At 46.7% G+C, this 22,188-nt stretch overlaps 1 protein-coding gene across 1 annotated transcript in view; it reads right to left on the reverse strand.

Annotated features, from left to right (window-relative positions):
• Positions 1–22,188, reverse strand: part of QTGAL (queuosine-tRNA galactosyltransferase) — a 2,029,717-nt gene that overhangs the window by 879,090 nt on the left and 1,128,439 nt on the right. The gene's annotated exons all lie outside the window — the stretch shown is intronic.

Below are 22,188 nucleotides of genomic sequence, written 5' to 3' on the forward strand. Positions count from 1 at the left end.
CGGTAAACAGTAGCTGACAATGGCGAAGAAGCGCGATCCAAGAGGAAACACCAGCTGTTCAAGGAGGAATCACCCCGGGTGCTGGCCTGCCTAACGCGGATATATCACAAAGGCCCGCACTCAGCACTAAGCTCTCCAGGACACTGTAGTGTGAAAGGCACACACCCAGCACAAAGCTTTCACAATAACCCCGCACAGTATGTGTCGTTTTAAAGTTAAAAACATCTAACATGTGTTTGTGATTCACGCTTGAGGAAGAACACATTTTTAATATATGCAATATACAAACGTGCACAGTGCCTCAGGTCAATTATAAAAACATTTTCCTGCACACGATGTCAACACAATAACCCCACTATTAGACCCCCGAAACCAGGCATTGGGGCTTCCCTCAAGCACATAAAGGCCCGCAGCCAGCACTAAGCTTTCCAGGACGCCGTAGTGGCACGCGCCTGTACATGGCCGCTCTTAGTAATTCACGGTTCATCTAGGATCTAAACTGCACAGGGGTCATCCCCACACACACTGCATGGTGCACACAGACGTGCGCGCACACCATATGTACACCTGTCTTGCTCTCAAACACCTAATTCAGAAGGACAGGGCCCAAGTTTACTTGCACACAATTCTAATCTGCTCACCTCTGTACTCATATGCCATGTTGCGCACACGCATTTCCCTGTATCAGTCACTAAAAGAGAGAGATACTTTGCCTGCGCCCGCAGGCACCTCAATGCTGCACATAATCCCCCCCTCTACTGTGACTGCTCTCATAAACACCATATTCTGCACACGCAGTGGAGTGTAATGTGTACCATACCTAAGTAAATAGGTCGCATTGCCTCTTTTAGTTACACAGTGACTTGCATTTTTTTTTATAATTTGTATTTGTAGTTGAATTTGTAGGGCGCACAGCCACCCACAGGGGGTCTCCCGGCGCCGATAGAATTAGTGATTACCCGAGGCAGTTGTTAATGAGAGAAAAGCCAGGTCTTAAGGTCTTTACGGAATTTCAGCAGAGATGGTTCAAGTTTCAGTGAAGCCGGGAGAGAGTTCCACAGTCTAGGGGCAACACAGGAAAAAGAGCAGCCGCCCATTCTCGTCAGTTTGAAGCGGGGAATCACAAAGTTGCCCTGAGCTGATGATCTGAGGGGGCGGGATGGAAGGTATAGTTGAACCAAGGACTTAAGATAATCTGGAGCCGACCCTAGCTTGATTTTATGTAGGAAACAAAGGGCCTTAAATTTGACACTGTTTGTTATGCGGAGCCAGTGAAGGTCTCTAAGAAAGGGAGGGATTGAAGATCTCCACGGGACCTTACAGAGGAGGCGCGCGGCTGAGTTCTGTACAAGCCGAAGTCTCCTCTGAAGCTCCTGTGTAGCACCTAGGTAGATCACGTTGCCGTAGTCCAGGCGAGAGGTGACTAAAGCCTGGACCACCTGACGTCTTGTCCATACCAGGAGCATCCACAAAATTTTGCGGAGCCACCCCAGGATGGAAAAACAAGTGGCTGCTACCTTAGCCACCTGATGTCGCATGGAGAGCGATTCATCCATGACAAAGCCAAGATTGCGAACCTGGGACACTGGAAGGGGTAGTGGGCCCATTGCTGCCGGCCAATAATAAAAGCATTTAGACACATGAAACATACTTTTTTCTTAGTATTGTGAGAAAAACAAAAGTTGTTAAACATTTCCTTACACTAGATGCTTTCCACTAAAAAAAGCTGCATGCTTTACATATGTTTCCTGTCGTCTGAGCAAGTGTTACAAAAGTATCGATGTCACCATGTTTTGTTAGATATAAATTCACAGCCTAAAGCAAAGCGGTCTGTGCTTTCAGATATATGCTGTGAGTTTGTACACCTTTTCGCAGCAACGTGCGCGCATACCATGTGTACACCCCTCCTGCTCTCAAACACCTAATTCTGATGTACAAGCCCGAGTTTACTCGCACACAATTCTAATCAGCTCGCCTCTGTACTCATATGCCATGTTGCGTACACGCATTTCCCTGTATCTGTCACTAAAGGAGAGAGATACCTTGCCTGCACCCGCAGACACCTCAATGCTGCACATAACCCCCCCACCCCCAACTGTAACTGCTTTTAAAAGCACCATATTCTGCACACGCACGTCTTCTTATTAAAGGAAGAGACCCTGGCCGTTCAAACAGACATTATAATCTGTACACAAATGGCCTCCTCTCCTCCATCCCCATCCAGACTTTGGCTCCTCTCTGCAACAACCAATTGTGACCTTGTTTCTCACACAAAAGAACAGCTCCTGTCTTGTGTCACATACTTCACGCTGTGCACACTTGTAACCTCTTACGTGCACACTTCTCCTAAGGAACAGCCCCTGGTTACTTTCACACACACCAATTTGCACAGACGCACGTCCTCCTCTCATATTGTGCACACGCGTGGCCTCTTTTCTTTAGAGCACTTACAACCACCATACTCTGCACACACACAACTCTGCACGATTCATGCTGTCACAAGATACAGTATTCCGGGTGCACTCTTCTGCCGTTTCCAGGCCCTATAGGTCTCGCCTTTCATTAAGTTAAAGCCATTTGCTTTGCTATAGAATACTGTTAGCAAAGCAAATGGCTTTAACTTAATCTAAGGCGAGACCTATTATATTTTCAATGCTGGTTTTCAAAGCCACCGGGTGGGCCAAATCCCGGGGGCATGAAGGAAATGAAAGAGGGGAGCCCATGGGGCCCCCCTTCTAGGCTTTTACAAAGCCTTGGGGTCCGCCCCTCCCCAAGGCACTTAACAAAAGGAATGCGGGAGGCCCGCTCGGCCCCCTGTGCTGCCCCGGGGACTGCCACCTCCCCAGGGCACTTATCAGTAGTAATGGGGGGGCCTGCCCGCCAACTCCCCGGGATACATAAATAATTTTTATAGCCTCCCCCGCAGCCCTGAGGCACAAAAACAATAATTAAGGGGGTCCATTGTGGAACCCTCCCCCGGGGACCAACAGCTTCCCGGGGCTACATGAAAGAAAGGAGGAGGGTCGCACGGCCCCCCTCCCGGGAGCTGTAGAAGGTCCTGGGGACTGCCACCCTCCAGGGCCGGCTCCAACAATGTCCCAGGGTGCCCACCGCCGGGACACTGCAGTTTGCTATGGCAGCAAATGCTCTCGCTTACTAGAAGCGGAGCAGAATTGCTTTTATACACAGGGAGCTGCATGTTAGCAGCTCCCTATGTGTAAAAGCAATGCCAGCTCCTGCAGGAGGTGGAGAACTGGCAGGGACCGTGGGGGCCTTGAGGGTCCCCCACGGTCCCCAACAAATGGAAGCGGGAGCACTGGGTGGGACCAGGGCACCCACACCACAGGCCGGGCACTGGGAGATGGGGGCCACGGGGCCGAAATTGGGCTGGAACAGGGCCTGCACGACCCCCACCTTTTTATTAAATAAATAAAAAAAGCAGGCTGGCCCCGTGGGATGCGGTCCCTGGGGCAGAAAATGGCCCAGGGAAGGGGGGCCACGCAGCCCCCCCCCCCTTTAAAAAAAAAAAACCTCTGTTGAGTCACCGGCCAGGCCCCCTTCACCCCCACCCTGCAAACTCACCTCCTAGCACAGTGGTGGTTGGGGGAAGAAGTTCCCTTAGATACTGCGGATCCTCGGGATCCAAGAACCCCTCCTGTTACCTCCAGTAAGTTCCAGACAGTGGGATTGCTGAGAGGACTTGGAGGCCAAGTCCTTAGAGGCCCAATACGCCTCCTGTTACCTCCAGTAAGTCCCACACAGCGGGATTGCCAAGAAGTTTTCGAAGGCCATACCCCCTTTCTCCACAACTCTGCAAACGTGCCTCCTGGCACACTACCTTGGGGGCCAACTACCCCTTCTGTTATCTCCAGTAAGTCCCATAAAGCGGGATTGCTAAGAGGTCTGCAGAGGCCATGCCCCTCTCTCCACCACTCTGTAAATGCACCTCCTGGCACACTACTGATTGGGGGATGAAGTCCACTTTACTCCTGAGAGACCTAGGGGGCCAAGAAGCCCTCCTGGTACCTCCTGTAAGTCCTACATAGTGGGATTCCTGAGAGCTGGTCGGAGGCTCTGCCCCACTTCTCCACCACTCTGCAAACTAGAATTAGAATTTAAAAAACCCTAGAAATTGCAGAAGGCCCTGAAGGAGTGGGCTAAAGAACACAGGCAGAGTCCAGAGCGCGCTGCAAAGGAGGGTGCGATGGGAAGCGGCCTCGAGGAACAGGACTGATGAGAAGGCCCTTCTTACTTACAGATAAGATGGGAACATTTGGCGGGTGGTTGGCGAGGAGGATTGGGGTAACTTTATTTGCGACAAGACTGGCTCCAAGTGTGATGAGAGGAAGTATTGATTAGACGGAGCGGTCTGTGGTTACATACAATAAGTGGTTTGATATATAGATGGCTTTGAGACAAGTGTTATGAGCTTAGAAGAGAGGTGGGAAAGGGCTGATGCGAGATTCAACACGCTCTGTGCTAATATTGAACTGGATGGCGGACGGTTACTAACTATTACTTAATAGTAGATTGCCTATTACAAGGTCAGGCAACATCCGCTCATGTGTGTGCTCCACACTTTGTGTATCATTTCAGTAGTTACATTCACAGAGTCGTTTGATGTAATTTTGTTATAAATCAGGGGGTTTGAGGGGGGATTCCGCCAATGCGCAGTTGGGCATAGCTTGGCGTGGGTGGGGTGAGGGATGGTACTGAGACTCAAATTGATTGTTTTTGTCACGTTTGCAAACTAGGTTTCTGTGTTTTGCACTCATACTGACCTGTCGACACATGCAGTAAGGCAACTGTATATAGAACAACTTCATTGCAGATGAGGAGGAATCCTGTAGAATCGCTAGCCCTGACACTATTAGTGCAATTACATGGAACGTACGTGGCCTTAATGACCACAGAAAGGTGAGTAAGATACTGAGGTACTTGAATGGGCAGGGTATCGACATAGCACTTCTGCAAGAAACACACCTCTCACTAGATAGTCCTATACTGCGCACTAGAGGACTGCAGGGCAACATCCATGCAGTGGGTTTTACCACACATGCAAGAGGCGTCCTTACGTGGGTGAACCCTAAACGGTCGCTTAAATTGAAGCCTTTTGTGACGGATGTGGGGGGCAGGTTTACGATCACCATTTGCAGGGGGAAGGGTCTGGAGCTGCTTCTGGTCAATGTCTATGGCCCAAACTACGATGCCCCGGACTTTAATAGGCAGTTGGCTGACATGGTAGGATTACACGTAGGTGGTCGAATTTTATGGGGTGGTAATTTTAATTTTGTTAGGGACCCCGCATTGGATAGTTCTGGGGGACAGGAGAGACGCATATCACCTTTAAAGTGAATTTACGAGGCGTAGCTCTATCTAAACACGTGGGGGTCCTTAAGTCGATCCGAACCCGGCTTGAATCTCTAGAACATAAATTAGTAGATTTGGAAAAGGCTTTGCTGGCTCGGCCTACTGAAGAGATCGATCAAGAACTTAAACAGACCTTAGAAGAGTATCATACAGAGGCCGATGCGGAAATTAAACATTTGGGCAAATACACCACTGCTCAGGTCTATGGGGAGGGGGAACGCCCTGGGGTGGTACTTGCACAGCTACTCGGACAAAGAAGAGACAAATCTGTAGTTCCGGAACTCGCGGCCATAGAGGGTGACACTCTGATCACTGAGACGGAAGTGGCGGAGAAATTCCGGCAATATTACTCAGAGCTATATGCCACCCGGGGTGGTAGTACTGAAGAGCAAATACTTGACTACTTGGCCCATATTAAGTTGCCATGGCTAACTAATACTCACCGCGAATTTCTGATGTGACCCATTTAAAGGGAAGAAATACTGCTAGCAATATCCACGATGAGAACAGGGAGTGCTCCGAGAGGTGATGGCCTAACAGTTGCCTTTTATAAGGCATTTCTTGAGTTGCTGTTGCCGCAGTTGCTCACATTATATGAAGATATGTGTTTTTTTTTTTTTTTTTACTAAACTCGAATCAATTTATTTATGTCGACATCTTTCTGCACTCTGTTTTTAGACATTACTGAGTTGGTACATTTATCAGAACACACAATGAGAGCAGCCTCTGTGCTAGTGTACGCACTATTAGTACCCAATGTTTCTTTACTCAAAAAGGATATAAACACTATTGTATTTGTGTGCAGCTTTTAGACAGGTCTCCTTCATCTGTGCACCAAGCAACATCTTTGTGAAATAGTAGCTTTGCATGCAAGTTATGGAGCCCAAATGGGTTCCTTAATGGAAAGACCTCCCTCCTTGCCTCAATTACGGCAATATGTGGTGAAGCCAGTGCAGCACGGAGGCATATATCCTGCTATATTGGATAGAAATGTATACCTGCACTTTAAATGAGTAAATCTGATCACAGTGAGGGTAGAAATGTGACTGCCAAGACTTTGTGAATAACCACAAACTCGTGAGTATCCCCTGTTCCACCATGGGAGCCAATGTGCTCAAATTCACATCACTCAGATTTCGCTCTCACGTAATATTTAACATGCTACTAGTCAGCAATCCGTGTTTTCGTTTTTTCTGGCATACTGCCAAAAGTGAGAAATGTCATGAGGATGAAATGGACTCAGTGTAATGAAGATTACTGGTAAGTAGTTGAATAAATGTCGCTGTTGAGGGTGGCCAAGAATGAAACTGCTCACAGGCTTGAGGTGAGGAAATATGAATTTTGTGATCAGTTATGTCCCCTATCGTAGACCCCAACGGCTCCATGTGCATGCTATAAGTACATGTATGTTCCCTCCTGCTCCAGTTTTGAAGACGCAAATATATGTGCGTCCACCGTCAACATGTCCTCTTTCAGACCCGCCATGAATGGGTCAGATATTCCATTCCTAAGTATGAAAGGCCACCGACTTTATGTGGTTCACTTTCCACATTTTACAGATTCAGGCGAGTAGGCCCTGAATTCTGTCATCAAGCCTTTCCCTGCCTTCTGCCTCTGAAAGCTCCAGTCTGAGCCTGCATCTGTATCCATGAACTTTGTCCTACTCCCTGCGCGGCTAACGGTGCCTGATCCAGCATATTGCCTGCCAAAAACTGTATTTCACCTTCAAGATTATCTACTCCGCTCCTCATCCGATGCATTCCTGTCTAGTAGTTTAGGTAAACATTCCTCCAGCTACCGTGCAAAGGGCCAGGCCTCGCTGTCCTCATGCAAGTAATTCATAGCCCCGTTACCATGGAATATTCCTACCCCCTCGCATCTAGTGTAGACACTTAGACGCTTGTACACGCACTAACAGTCAGTATAGAATAGATTCTATCCTAGAGACCTCTCCTTTTGATTAACACAGTTCTTTAAACATAGGATATTAGATATGATTTGGGATTAGGTTGACATGACCCCCAGACTTCTGTCTCCACATGTAGAGCTAAATGTCAAGTCCCCTTCACCCTCTAGTTGCACGTCAATCACACGTCATGCGGCTGCGCGCGCATCTCTGTCAAATATTTCTGCTGACATTGCAGGATTCTCTTATGGATCCACCCACTTGTGACATCATGTATGATGACGTTTATTAAATTACGCCCATACATCCGCCTCTATTAGCTACGTATGCACCTTTTATCTATACTATCAGCTGTTACGCCTCCTGCATCTGTTTCACTGTAATGTATTTTCTATAAAACTGCCTATCTGTCAATAATGTATGCCCTTCCTTCCTGAACTTTCGTGGTGATGGAATAGAAAGCCTACAATTCGAATTGTATTCCTTTGTATAGGAATAAAGCCTTTTAAAACCTCTAATACCACGGATTCTGCCTCTTATATTTACTGAGTTATTCTTAATAGACTTTACCGCATAAAAAATAGTACCGGTAATGAAATATTTACCACATAAATTGGCGCCCGAACAGGGACACTTTCTCATCTCACGCGCCGGCGGTGCGTTGCAGGCCCGGTCTCCTGCCACAGCTGAACGGACAAAAACGCGTACCTGCAGGATTTCCTGTATCTCCCTCCGGCCAAGCGGGGACGACTGAGGCTGCGATCAACACCCAGACGAGGCGGTGAGAAGTGCGAAGTATCCCGACCAGAGCCTAGCTGAGAGAGCAAGATCCGAGGTATACAGAGGCCCACCAGGTTCCGAAGTTCCGAAGTTCCGAGTCGAGTCGAGTCGAGTCCAGTCCGGTCCAGTTTCAGTTCCGTTCCGAGGCCTTCCGTTCCGAGCTACCCGGTGAGTACCATTACCGGGGAGGCATTTAACGTGCACATAGTCTGTGCCGGTCAAGACGGGTTTGGGTACACAAATCCGGTCTGCACTGTTTTAGCAGTGTATCTGTACTGTTTACCAGTATATATAGTATGTCTTGCATATAAATAAGTACTATCTAGTGTCAGTATCATGTCAGTAACTAGTTTTCTATTAGTTATCATTGTTCGCAAAACTGTTAACTGTTAAGTGTTAAATGTTTTAAATACGTTCTATATATTGTGGTGTGAATGACTGTTCATTATTGTGTTTTCTTGTATAAAGTGTGTTCTAGTAATAAGGTCTAAAAATGCCGCTCTTTTCGAAACTAAGACAGATCAAAACTAGAAAAGGTGTACTCGAAGAAGCTGTTCCCATCCCACCTAGGGACACTCCAGGGTACTTTATGTATCATAAGCATGGCCTAGATGCCGTATTATTTCTTGATTTATGGGTGGACTACACCAAAGAATTACCAGAGAGTCAGAGATGGCCCGCAGCGGGGACCTGGGATGCAGATTGCATCATGAGAGTAGAAGAAGAATTATGGAAAAAGAAAGCCAGACAGTCACAGAAAGATGCCATTGAATTATGGCGTAAAGAATCATATAGACGTACAGAAAAAGCACTCAGACAGGAAGAAAAAGGTAGAGAGAATTCAAATAAAACCCGAGAAAATCTATTACTTGAGGAAGGTACCCGAGTAAAATCAGAACAAGTAGATAGACAAAGAAACACTCTTATGAATGGTATGTATCCTCTTCTGGCCGAAGGGTTACCTAAGGCTACCCCGGAAATACCAAAAGACTTAACTCCTCCATTGCTCCCGATAAAAGCACATCCCAAAACACATCCCAAAACAGCAAAGGACGTTTTCCTTTCCTCCTATTTAGATGACGCAGCTCCCGAGTATGCTAATGCCATACCACCCACACCGCTTGCCGATGGTGTTCAACACCAAGAGCATTCGTCTGTATCCCCGCAACTACAAACTCCTACACAAGTTCCCACAGGCCCGTCCGTTTCTACAGTTTTTCCCGCATCTACAATCTCTATCCTACGCCCAACGAATCCTTTCGTGCCTAGCACCTCAGATGGTGCTACAGGAGGTACGAGAGACATGTTTGCCACACCGCCGCGAAATAAACAGACCCTTAGAGATTTAGCACTCCAACGTACACCCCAACTAGCGACATCCGACATGTTTAAAGAACAGCTTGTGGATTGTAGATACGACCCAGTACCAGGTAGACAGGATAAATTGCTCATATCATCACTACGTATAAGACGAGCTACATTATATTTAATGACGATACCAGGAATGGGTGAACACCTAGACGAAATATATCGCTTTGTCCAAACAGGGCGAGGTCCAGAAAGTATTAACGAAGCTATGGAATACCAGAAAGTGGATGTCCAAAGACAACTACTACGTTTTTTCATAAATTGTGTAATTAGGAATCAAGACAGGCCTGGGGCAGATTACGATACCATGCAAAGACTTGTCAAATGGGGTCAGAACATATCAGAAGAGAAACATGATAGACAGGCGTGTATAATCGCCATGTGTCGAAAGATCCGCAAGGAAGTAGAACGAATACATAAAGAAAGGCGAGAAACAGACAGAGTAGAATCAGAAGAAGAGGAGGAGCAAGAATCAGAGCAATTAGAAACGATAGCTTATGTAGGTAGAGGAAGACCCCATAATAATACCAGAGGTTTCAACGACCCGATACGTCCGATACGTCCAGAATATAATAGACATTTTCCAAACCCTATGTTAAATACAAAATCCCCTGAACACCTATTCCAAGCCGCTGATAAATTACTCCGAGATCGAAGGGGGTATCATATGCTCGATTCCATGGACGAACAAGAATTAGCCAGGTCAGCAGTACAATGGGCTGACAGTCCCGGCGAATACAATGATGATGTACTTGCACACACGTTTCTGAATCTTGACCCATACGAACAGCGCTTAGCTAGTATATACATGATTCAACACCTCCTTATATTATATAAAGGCCAACACTCCGATCCAGGACCCTTACCTGACATATTGACAGAACTACTCACGAATATATGGAGAGGGTCAGGTACTGATTTGATTAAAGAAATTCTAGAATCCCGAAACCAATATTTAAATTTCGTATGCCCAGAACACGTTCCAGTTCCCATCATGGGAAGAAAAATGTATCACATAGATAGACAGAACCCGTTACGCGAAGTGCACCCAATCAGAAGTGACGGTAATAATTTTACACGCGTGTTTGTGTACACGCCTATAACTAAACTGGAATTATTAGAAATGAAGAAAGTAGTACCCAGCCATGACAAGGACCCAGCAGGTTTCCACCGTGAGATAAAAGACATGTTACTCATGGGAGAGTATACCTACCCCGACATTATGAAAATATTAAAAGTCCTATTACCCGCCGGTGTTTACGAGAAACTCAAAGAAAAAGAATGGGAGGTGGGAGACCAAAATATAGATTGGACAGCATTGGAAAACGAAGAAAGGGCCCGAGCTGCAGGAGCAGGGCTTGGGGAAAAAACTACAGCACTAGCAGGATTACTAATACAGGTACTGCCACGTTTATTAACTACGAAAAAGGAAGACTGGGGTGCAATCTCAGCCTGTAAACAAAAGCCAGATGAAGACACTAGTGATTTCTATTCCCGATTTGAAAAATGTTTTAGTATAAATAGTGGCATAAAAGCCAGTAGTGAGTCATATCCACATCTGTTTGTGACAAAATTAGTTGAGAATTCTCTGCTGCAAGTCAAGAATAGAGTATTGAAATTCGAAAGTACCTGGCAAGGTAATACCCCATCACAGATGTTACAGATGTTACAATATCACCACAATAGAATTAGAGAAGAACAAGAACACGAACAAAGACGTATGAAAGATACAAAAATGAAAATGCTTGTTGCACAGTCAGTTCCAGCTGATGGTCATCAAAAGGGTGATTCCGCAGGTCCTACGAAAGGGACATGCAACTATTGTAAACAACAAGGTCATTATATACACGATTGTCCAGTCCTGAAACATAATATTGCTACAGGTAGAACCCAGGAGAGACCACGTCCACCTAGACAGGATCAGAATCAACAACAAATCCCTCAGCATGCACAACCTAGGTTAGCGCCGCAACAGGCAGCTCCACAACAGATCGTAGCACTACCACAAGCGCAGCCAGTTAATTGCTAACATGCAAACACCCAAGACACAAAAGGAGGTGCGGGCTTTTATAGGCCTCACTTCATACTGTAGGCAGTGGATCCCTCAATATGCATTTCTAGCAAAACCACTTATCCAGTTGACAACACAGGAGGCAGCCACATCGACTGTCCTCCCTTGGACTCAAGAACATACACACGCCTTTGAAAGCTTAAAGAAAGCTTTATGCCAAGCACCTGTCCTAGCAACACCATGTTACAGTAAGCAGTTTACACTCTTTGTTACAGAACGCAAAGGTACTGCCTTGTCAGTACTCACTCAGGAACAAGCAGGATCACACAAACCATGTGCTTATTTCTCTAGTACATTAGATCCAGTAGCTCAGGCTCTTCCTGCGTGCCTGAAATCGGTGGCAGCAACAGCTTTAGCTATCAGACAAAGCGATGCCATAGTGTTAGGACACCAATTGACAGTACAAGTACCACACGCAGTAGAGGTTCTCTTGAACCGCACACAAACACAACACTTGACTATAGCGAGACTCACCGGTTACGAATTGACATTGTTTCAGCCACACATAGAAATCAGACGTTGTAATACGTTAAATCCTGCCACACTGTTACCAGTGGGCGGAACAGATCCATTGGCACATGATTGTGTCGAAGTCATTACTATCACGACGAAACCCAGACAAGACTTGACAGATATCCCTTTGACAGATCCAGACTTGACATTGTATGTAGATGGGTCATGTATGAGAACAAGTACAGGAGAGTTAGTGGCCGCTTACGCAGTTACAACAGACACTGAAGTCATTGAAACAAATTGTATTAACACTTTGTCAGCTCAAGCAGCAGAGCTCACCGCTCTGACACAAGCCTGTATTCAAGCCAAAAATAAGAAAGTCAACATATACACCGATTCACGTTATGCATTCGGAGTCGTCCATGACTTCGGCGTACTGTGGCGAGAGAGAGGTTACTTAACTTCTCACGGTGCCCACATCCAACACGGACCCCTCATTCAAGCCCTATTAGACGCGATTCATCTACCTACTGCAATATCGATTATGAAATGCAAGGCCCACACAAAGGTTACCGATATCATTTCTCAGGGTAATGACCTAGCTGACAGAACAGCTAAACAGACTGCTCAGAATCAGACTCACACAACTGACATGACAAAGACAATAGTTCCGACACTAACACATTGCATGACAGTTAAGGATCCCGCCCTTGATGTAATTGACATACAGACACATGCTACACCAGAAGAAATAAAGAAATGGACTGAATTAGGAGGGATCCAAACGGATCAAGGATGGATGACGAAGGAAAAATCTATATGGTTTCTTCCCGACTCAATGGTTCAAGTCATCATTAACACTATACATAGTCCAGCGCACCTAGGAGAAAAAGCTATGCTAGACAGCATTCAACACATTTGGTTCAACAAACATTTACGAGCCGCAGCTAAACAAAAAGTTCGTACCTGTATGATATGTTGTCAGTTTAATCCAGGTAAAAGCATCCCCGTAGAGCAGGGTGGATTTCAACCTCCCGATCATGCTTTTGAAGTCCTCCAGATGGATTATATCCAGATGGAACGATGTCGAGGATTCAAATATGTTCTCGTAGTTGTCTGTGCTCTTTCCCGTTGGACAGAAGCATACCCGGTTTCAGATTACACTGCCCCAACTACTGCCAAACAGTTAGTTCGAGAATTCTTCCCACGGTACGGTTTACCACGTGTTGTCTACTCAGATAACGGCCAGCCGTTCTCATCCGAACTAATGAAACACGTTTCCCTTTTGTTAGGCTACCAATGGAAATTCCACTGTGTCCGGCATCCCGAGGCAGCAGGTCTCGTGGAACGCCATAATCAAACTCTGAAAATTAGATTGTCCAAAATATGTAGAGAAAAAGGAGTCGATTGGATAGTAGCCTTACCAGTTGCGCTCTTTTACATGAGAATGGTAGCACATTCTCGAACAGGGCTATCCCCGTACGAGGTGATCTTCGGTAGACCACCAAATATGTGGGGGACGCCTATACCTCGCAAAATCACTGATGTTGACTGTAATATGCTGACAGATTACCTGGCTTCCTTGATGTCTGCACTACAATCTTGTCGTTCACAGGTAGCCGCAGCTTTTCCCGATAATACTGAGGTGAAGCCCCATGACGTGGTTCCTGGTGACCTGGTTTTGGTCAGGAATTTCGACCGGAAGACCCAACTGGACCCTAGGTGGAAGTCGCCTAAGTTGGTTCTACTGACTACAAGGACAGCCGTGAAGATCGAGGGACGGAAAGGGTGGTTGCACTCGAGTCATATCAAGAAATTTTATGGACTACCATCCAGTGTGAATACTCAACCCTGTATTCCCTCACAGACAGACTCAAAGCTCCCCTTGGTTGAGCAGTCAAAACCAGAACTTTACAAACTAAAATTAAGGTCTAGTAAGTCAGACAATTTGATTGTTTGAGTCCTCTCCAAGGTGAATCGGTTGAATTTGTCTCTGACATGTATCCTCTAGACCGGAATAGAGAAAGAAATCATCAGATGCAGCTTAAGAAGCATGCGTATTGTAAATCATTTCGTAGTCACTGCACAGTAACATTATTAATTTTGTTTTTTCTAAGTCTTCTGATCATCATTGTCAGCATACTATTGCACATGTATTACCCTATTCTTAAGCGTGCTTACAATGTAACTGCAGAACATTCTTTTAGCGAATTACCTCCGCATGAGTTGTCCTATAGATTTGCGCTGCGCAACAACACATTCATTAGTATGTTACATCATTCCCATCAAACCAGCAATGCCACAAATTGTTGGATATGTGGCCGACTCCCTCCCTATCAGAACTATAAGGGAGTTTTGCCCCTCTTTCCCTATCCGTTCACACACAATGGCTCCTGTGGAGCATGGTTTAGTTTGATTAATTCCCTAGATTCAAATTCCGCAGTTTATCAAGACAACTGGGTATGGGGAAACCTGAACCTAGTTTTGCTTAAAGTCTGCTACCCCAACAAGGAGGGACTTCCCAAAAGAACAGGAACTGATCTAGAAAATGAAGTATATGGATTAGGTAATTTCACACTTAACCTTATGATCCTGAACGTTGAATCTGAAGCTACACCAAACTTGCCCGCCATGTCAGTATTCCCAGTAAAAGGGGAATTATGTATAAGAAAGAATGGTTCCATACACATGGGCCATAGTAAATGCACCACTGTAATAAAATTCAGTGATCAAGGCAAGTCTACATTTAGAGCTTCCCATCATTCCTACTTCATATGTGGCCAGACCGCATATATATGTCTACCTTTAGATTGGGATGGTACCTGTTACATAGCATTCCTTCTGCCACCTGTTTTCCTAGCTCCTCCTGATTATCACCGAAATACCCATTTAGTACACAATAGACAGCAGAGAGATCTCCCAATTGTCGATTACACTGAAACAGCATGGGAAAAATACACAGATTTCAATAAAGGTTTCTTTCCCTATATAGGTACAGTCACTAATAGTAAGCTGATACGTAGATTAACCAGAACCCTTGAAGCAGTAGTGAACGAAACTATTTCCGCCTTAGGCAATTTAACAGAAGAGCAGTCTGCTATGCGGATTGTTGTGCTTCAAAATCGTCTTGTCCTTGACGTCATCCTGGCCGATAGGGGCGGAGCTTGTAGGGTCATCGGATCAAGTTGCTGCATTTTCATACCAGAAAATTCGCCTTCAGTATATAAAGCCATAACTCGCCTTCATAAGATTGTAAGCCAGATACACCAGAGTCCAGGCACCTGGACTTGGTCCGGTTGGTTCTGGGGCGTGTTGTCAGCCTGGGGATGGAGAATCCTATCCTTCCTAGGTATTGGCTTTCTCATACTATTCAGTTGCTGCTTATGTCTACAATGTGGGCCAGCGATTTGTGGTCTGTGTGCCACCTCGTGTATCCCACATCCAAGTTTTCGTTCGAGATCCCGGAAGAAGAAAGAAGAACAAATGATGCTATATGAACAGATCGATGGATTGATGAAGATCGATATCTCCTGAGGGTCCGTAGGGGACAAGGAGGGAATGAGGAAATATGAATTTTGTGATCAGTTATGTCCCCTATCGTAGACCCCAACGGCTCCATGTGCATGCTATAAGTACATGTATGTTCCCTCCTGCTCCAGTTTTGAAGACGCAAATATATGTGCGTCCACCGTCAACATGTCCTCTTTCAGACCCGCCATGAATGGGTCAGATATTCCATTCCTAAGTATGAAAGGCCACCGACTTTATGTGGTTCACTTTCCACATTTTACAGATTCAGGCGAGTAGGCCCTGAATTCTGTCATCAAGCCTTTCCCTGCCTTCTGCCTCTGAAAGCTCCAGTCTGAGCCTGCATCTGTATCCATGAACTTTGTCCTACTCCCTGCGCGGCTAACGGTGCCTGATCCAGCATATTGCCTGCCAAAAACTGTATTTCACCTTCAAGATTATCTACTCCGCTCCTCATCCGATGCATTCCTGTCTAGTAGTTTAGGTAAACATTCCTCCAGCTACCGTGCAAAGGGCCAGGCCTCGCTGTCCTCATGCAAGTAATTCATAGCCCCGTTACCATGGAATATTCCTACCCCCTTGCATCTAGTGTAGACACTTAGACGCTTGTACACGCACTAACAGTCAGTATAGAATAGATTCTATCCTAGAGACCTCTCCTTTTGGATAACACAGTTCTTTAAACATAGGATATTAGATATGATTTGGGATTAGGTTGACATGACTCCCAGACTTCTGTCTCCACATGTAGAGCTAAATGTCAAGTCCCCTTCACCCTCTAGTTGCACGTCAATCACACGTCATGCGGCTGCGCGCGCATCTCTGTCAAATATTTCTGCTGACATTGCAGGATTCTCTTATGGATCCATCCACTTGTGACATCATGTATGATGACGTTTATTAAATTACGCCCATACATCCGCCTCTATTAGCTACGTATGCACCTTTTATCTATACTATCAGCTGTTACGCCTCCTGCATCTGTTTCACTGTAATGTATTTTCTATAAAACTGCCTATCTGTCAATAATGTATGCCCTTCCTTCCTGAACTTTCGTGGTGATGGAATAGAAAGCCTACAATTCGAATTGTATTCCTTTGTATAGGAATAAAGCCTTTTAAAACCTCTAATACCACGGATTCTGCCTCTTATATTTACTGAGTTATTCTTAATAGACTTTACCGCATAAAAAATAGTACCGGTAATGAAATATTTACCACAGAGGCACCACCCAAAGAATAAGTCCCATATTTATCTATTGAAGGGTCACTACTAAATCAGTTCTGCACTGCTACAAGTACATATTGGAGCAAAAAGCTTTTGTGGGTGATCAAACCAACAACAAAACCGTTTCTGAAGGAACAGATTAAAGGCTAGAACACAATTTTAGTTTGCACGGATGGGCCTATTCCCAAATTAAGTTACAACTACACTCATAATTTTAAATTTATGTAGGAGTGTAGTTTTTTTTTTTTAATTTCTATATTAGGTGTTCCTCCAGCACAGCAAACAGTGTACATCAATCAACAGCAATCGTTTCCGCCTCTGCCGTTTTTGTGATAATACAAATCAGGAATTAGACCACCAGTCTTATCAGTGGAGGAGTCCTCCCGGTCACTTTTCGTCATTGTTCCTATTCAGTGTTATAAACATCATCAAAACTTAACTGCAACTTATCTCCCCCCTCCCCAACTAACCCTCCCTAAACCCCTTCCCGTCACTTCCCATCCCTTCCCTCCCCGCTCCCCCCCCCATCCTGCCGGCTCTGGGTAACTCGAGGTCCATGTGTCGTATCGTCTATACTGGGTTCCCTTGCGTCTGTTCCCTAGAATCTGGGGCTGTCCCCCCCGCAGAATGCGGCGGCTCTGAACCTGCCTGTGTGGATTGTGCGGTGTGTGTGGCTATCTCGTGAATCATTACTCCCCACGCCAGCAGCACTTCTGGTAGTTTGTTATCTCTCCTGGTGTTACGCATATGCACTTTTTCTGCTAGTGCCCACTCCCTTAAATCAGTCCTCCACTTCGACACTAGTGGCCCCTGCTGGGTTAGCCAATGGATCGCGATACGCCTTTTGGCGATCACGAGGCCCAGAACCAGGAACCGCCTTCTCGTTTCGCGCTTAGGATCTCGTGGAATCAGGCTCAATAGGCAAGCGTGCGGGTCCAGATCAAGTACCCAACCCGTTATCCTGGTCAGGAACTATAGGACCATTCGCCAATATGTCTGGATCGTTGGGAATGACCACACCACACCTTGTGCACCACGACACCTAGGGCTCTGGAATTATCAATGGCCTGGAGCCGTTTGGGTGAGAGATATGTCATATGTATATTATATTATATTGAATTTGTTTAAAGTGATTGCATACTGACACCTTCCGGACCCCTTCAAGTATCTTTTCCCAGTCTTGAGTCGTAATCTCTTGCGGACACACCCGCTACCAAGAATCCTCTATTTTTAGGGGCCTATTTTTCTTATCCTCTCGTAATGCCCTATAGAGGTGAGTGACAAATTTTCGCCCCCCAGCCATGGCGAGCATAGTGACCAGGGTGTGAGTGTGCTTTGGGGCTTCCGGGGATGAGGGCCACAGGTGCCGCGCCATTGCCGCTATCTTAGCATACTGCAGAAACTGCCCAGAACCCAGCTCAAAGTTACTCACTGCCTCCTGATAAGTAATGAATTTATTATCCGGGTAAAGGTCAGTCAACGTCAGGCTACCCCCATCTTTCCATTTATCCGTGGACATCACCTGATCTATGTGAGCAAAGGGTGGCATGAGCCAGAAGTCCGCCTCCGGGGCAAACGGCCGACCCTGAATCAGGCGTCGTGTCACTCGATGCCACAGTGCTGCCAGGAGTGATCCGTGTCCAGCCAGGCTATAGCATGTTGTAATTGTGCTGCGAAGTAGTAAAGCTCTAAATCCGGGACCTCTAGACCCCCTTTTCCCCACCTGCGCTTCATGATCTCAAGGCTGACCCGGCATCTCCTCCCCTTCCACAAGAAGAGGACCAGGAGTGCATCCAATTCCTTGAATACTCTGTGCGGGAGCTCATAAAAGGACCCTGCATCGTATAGAGGCAGTGAGGCAGGACCACCATCTTGATCAAGGCGATCTTCCCCATTAAGGATAGGTTAAGCGTGTTCCAAAAGGCAATACTACCCCGCAGTCCATTAATAATCCTTCCCATATTGTGTTGATAAAATACTGCCTCAGTCCTGACGATTCATATCCCCAAATATCGGAGCATGTCCGTCGCCCATGAGAGTTCCATCACCGGACGCGGGGTCACCTCCCAGTCACTCTCCGATCCAATCGCATAGAGTCGCGACTTGATCTTGTTGACAGAAAGCCCAGAGGCGGCAGCAAACCGTGCTAGTACAGCGATCATGGTCGGTAAAACCTGGGTTGGCCGAGTCAGGTAGATGAGCGCATCATCGGCATACAGGGACACGACGTGCTCCGAACCCCCAATCCGTATGCCCTGTCAGCCACAAACCCCACGGAGGTGGCAGGCCAATGGCTCCATGGCCAGGGTGAACAGCAAGGGGGAGAGCGGGCACCCTTGCCGCGTCTCCCTTGCTATGGGTATTATGTCCGACACATACCGTCCCGTGCGAACCCTCGCCACCGGATGAGTATAAAGCAATTTTACCCAGCTGACAAAACCCTCGCCCAGGCCCATTTTTAGAAGTACCTGCCAGAGATAGTCCCATCTGATCGAGTCGAACGCTTGTTCGATATCTAGGAACACTAAGGTGCTCTGATGGGCCCGTCCCTCCAATGTTTGCATAACATGGGTGAGGCGACGAATGTTCCGTAGCGTGTTCCTGCCCGGTATGAAACCGGACTGGTCCTCATGAACCAGTCGCCGCAGATATGGAAGGAGCCTATTGGCCAATACCTGGCTTATAATTTTAAGGTCTACATTCAACATTGAAATTGGCCTATAGGAACTGGGGAGAAGGGGATCCTTTCCTGGTTTGGGGATCATTACTACCAATGCCTCCCTCATGGAATTTGGGAGCTGTCCGCACTCACCGGCCTCTTCCATGATTTCCAATAATTTAGGAATCAGGATCCCCCCGTATTCCTTATACAGTTCCGCCGCCATACCATCCATCCCAGGGGACTTAGCAGTTTTCAGATGGGCGATCGCCGTCCGTATCTCCTCCCCCCTAAAGGGGGCTCCTAGAGCCTCTTGGCTCTCCGGGTCCACACAGGGCAGTTCCACCCCTGCCAGAAACGTCTCCACCAACCCGGGGGCCACAGGGCCGTCAGGCTCAGGGTATATTCTAAATAAGTGGGTCCAGGATGCATTGTTAATTTTGTGCTGCGTGTTGACCACTCGGCCATGGTCATTTTTTAGTGCCAAAATCGGGAGGGGTTGCGTCTCCACCCGAATCAGGCACGCCAGCAACCGACCCGCCTTATCCCCCTTCTGTATACCAACGACGCCTGCTCAGGTTTTTATTGTATTTGCCCAGTGAGTCCCAAATGTCCCCAATTTTCCGTCACGTATCGTCCCATTGAGCCGACCTCTCCTTATTCGTGGGAAGCTCCTTCTCCAGAACCACCAAGTGCTCCTCATGCCGGCGTAGGTCTTGTTCAAGCACTTTCTTAACCCCCACCTCAGTAGACAGGCATACTCCCCGTACCACCACCTTCATTGCTTCCCATTCGATCGCCCTGGTACCTGCTGAGCTCCAGTTAGTCTCAAAATAGGTTTCCAACCCGGTCGATATAGCGTCCTTATAGGTCGGGTCCCCGAAAGCTTCAGTGTTGAGCCTCCACAGCGGTATCTTGGACCGCGGTCGGCCTAGCGAATACGTTATTAGTAGCGGGGAGTGGTCAGACAAGTAGCGGGCTAGATAGTGCGTTTCTGCTATCCAGTGCGCTGCCGTCCTCTGGACAAAGAAGTAATCTAGTCTACTATAGGTGTTGTCAGCAGGTGTGTGGCACGAGTACACCCGACTATTGGGATTGCGGTGTCGCCATATATCCAATAAGATGAAGATATATGTGTTACTGGTACAATGCCGCCTTCTATGAGGTAAGCAATCATAGTCGCAATCCTAAAGCCGGGCAAACCTCCAGACAGCTGTGTATCGTATAGGCCCCTATCCCTGTTGAACATAGATACAAACATTTTTGCGAAAACACTTGCGAACAGGCTAATCCCACTGGTGCCTACCTTAGTAGCGCCGGTACAAGCCGGTTTTGTACCGGGCAGGAACCTAACGTACAAACTTTGGACAGTTTTTGCTACCATACAACATACTAGGCCAGAGATACCGGCTCTAGTGTTTTTTTTAGATATGGAGAAGGCATTCGACTCCGTTGAATGGCCCTTTTTGAAACAAGTCCTTACAAGGATGGGAGTTGGGATGGTTTTTATACAGTTACTCGAGGTGCTGTATTATTCCCCTACGGTCCCGTATTAAAATAGGTGACTTAGTCACCAATCCTATTCCAATCTCCAGGGCTGCCCCCTGTCCCCCATTTTATACTCTCTAGCAGTTGAACCCCTTGCCTGTGCACTTCGAGAATATCATAACCATAGAGACATACTGTTCCCTGACTATGAGCTGATTGTTTCCACCTACGCGGATGATACCTTATTGTACGTCCGCCATCCAGAGACTAATCTATCCCCAGTTCTGCGGGAGGTGGTACTCTACGGTAACATGTCTGGTTTACAGGTGAATTGGAATAAGTCCATTATGTTTCCTCTGACCCCGGCCACAAATCAAATTGAGCCCGATTATCCACTGCAATGGTCCACAGACGCGGTGAGGCATTTAGGAGTTAAGCTACACACAGATTCGGAAGTGGTGTTTAGAGAAAATTACGGTGTAGCAATTAACAAACTTGAGGACGACATTGATAGGTGGATTCAGCTCCCATTATCTCTGCTGGGCAGAGTGTCAATCATGAAAATGATTATTTTACCACGTTTTCTTTTCCTTTTTACAAATATCCCCATGGTGCTGCCGCAAGTGTTTTTTCATAGACTCCAGTCCCTCATGATACGTGTCACATGGGCAGAGAAACAGGCACGCTCCAGCTGGTAGACACTTACATTCCCGTATTCAATGGAGGGATTAGGCGCGCCTGACTTGGATTTATATTATAGAGCAGTGCAGGGAACGCAGGCATCCCAATGGGTACATGGTCCATATGAAATCCCTCATATCCGCATTGAAACAGTGGTGGCTGCCCCTAGACCTCTGCCTGCTTAGTTGTTTACCAGCCTGATAGACGTACGGGGATTCTTGACTCGCTAAATACAGTGATACATGCTTGGCACTATTTATCACAGCAACAACACTGGTGCGATTATGTATTCCTTGGCTGCCAGGCTAGACTGGTGTGAATGGCTACCGCCATATACGGAGAAAGGGGTGGTGACAGCACTTAGGGTACTGGGTGCGCAACATATAGGCGGCCTATTTACAGATGGAGTGACTATGCGTTGGGGTGCCATGGGCGGGACTGATGTATCACCGACCCCTTTTGCACAATTTCAGTTTCACAGAGTTCGACATGCGCTTAAAGAGATTCTTGGAGAGGATATGGCCGAACCCCCGGAATTGCTGGCCCTGACCAATCTCATCAAATCTCAGACGCCTACGAAGATGATAACCAGAATTTACAAACTCTCACTATCACGTTGATTACCTCCGACTCACGCTGACGCTCATCCACATGCCT

The sequence above is a fragment of the Triturus cristatus genome, chromosome 7 (assembly GCF_964204655.1).
Source record: "Triturus cristatus chromosome 7, aTriCri1.1, whole genome shotgun sequence".
In the NCBI taxonomy this organism is placed as follows: Eukaryota; Metazoa; Chordata; class Amphibia; order Caudata; family Salamandridae; genus Triturus; species Triturus cristatus.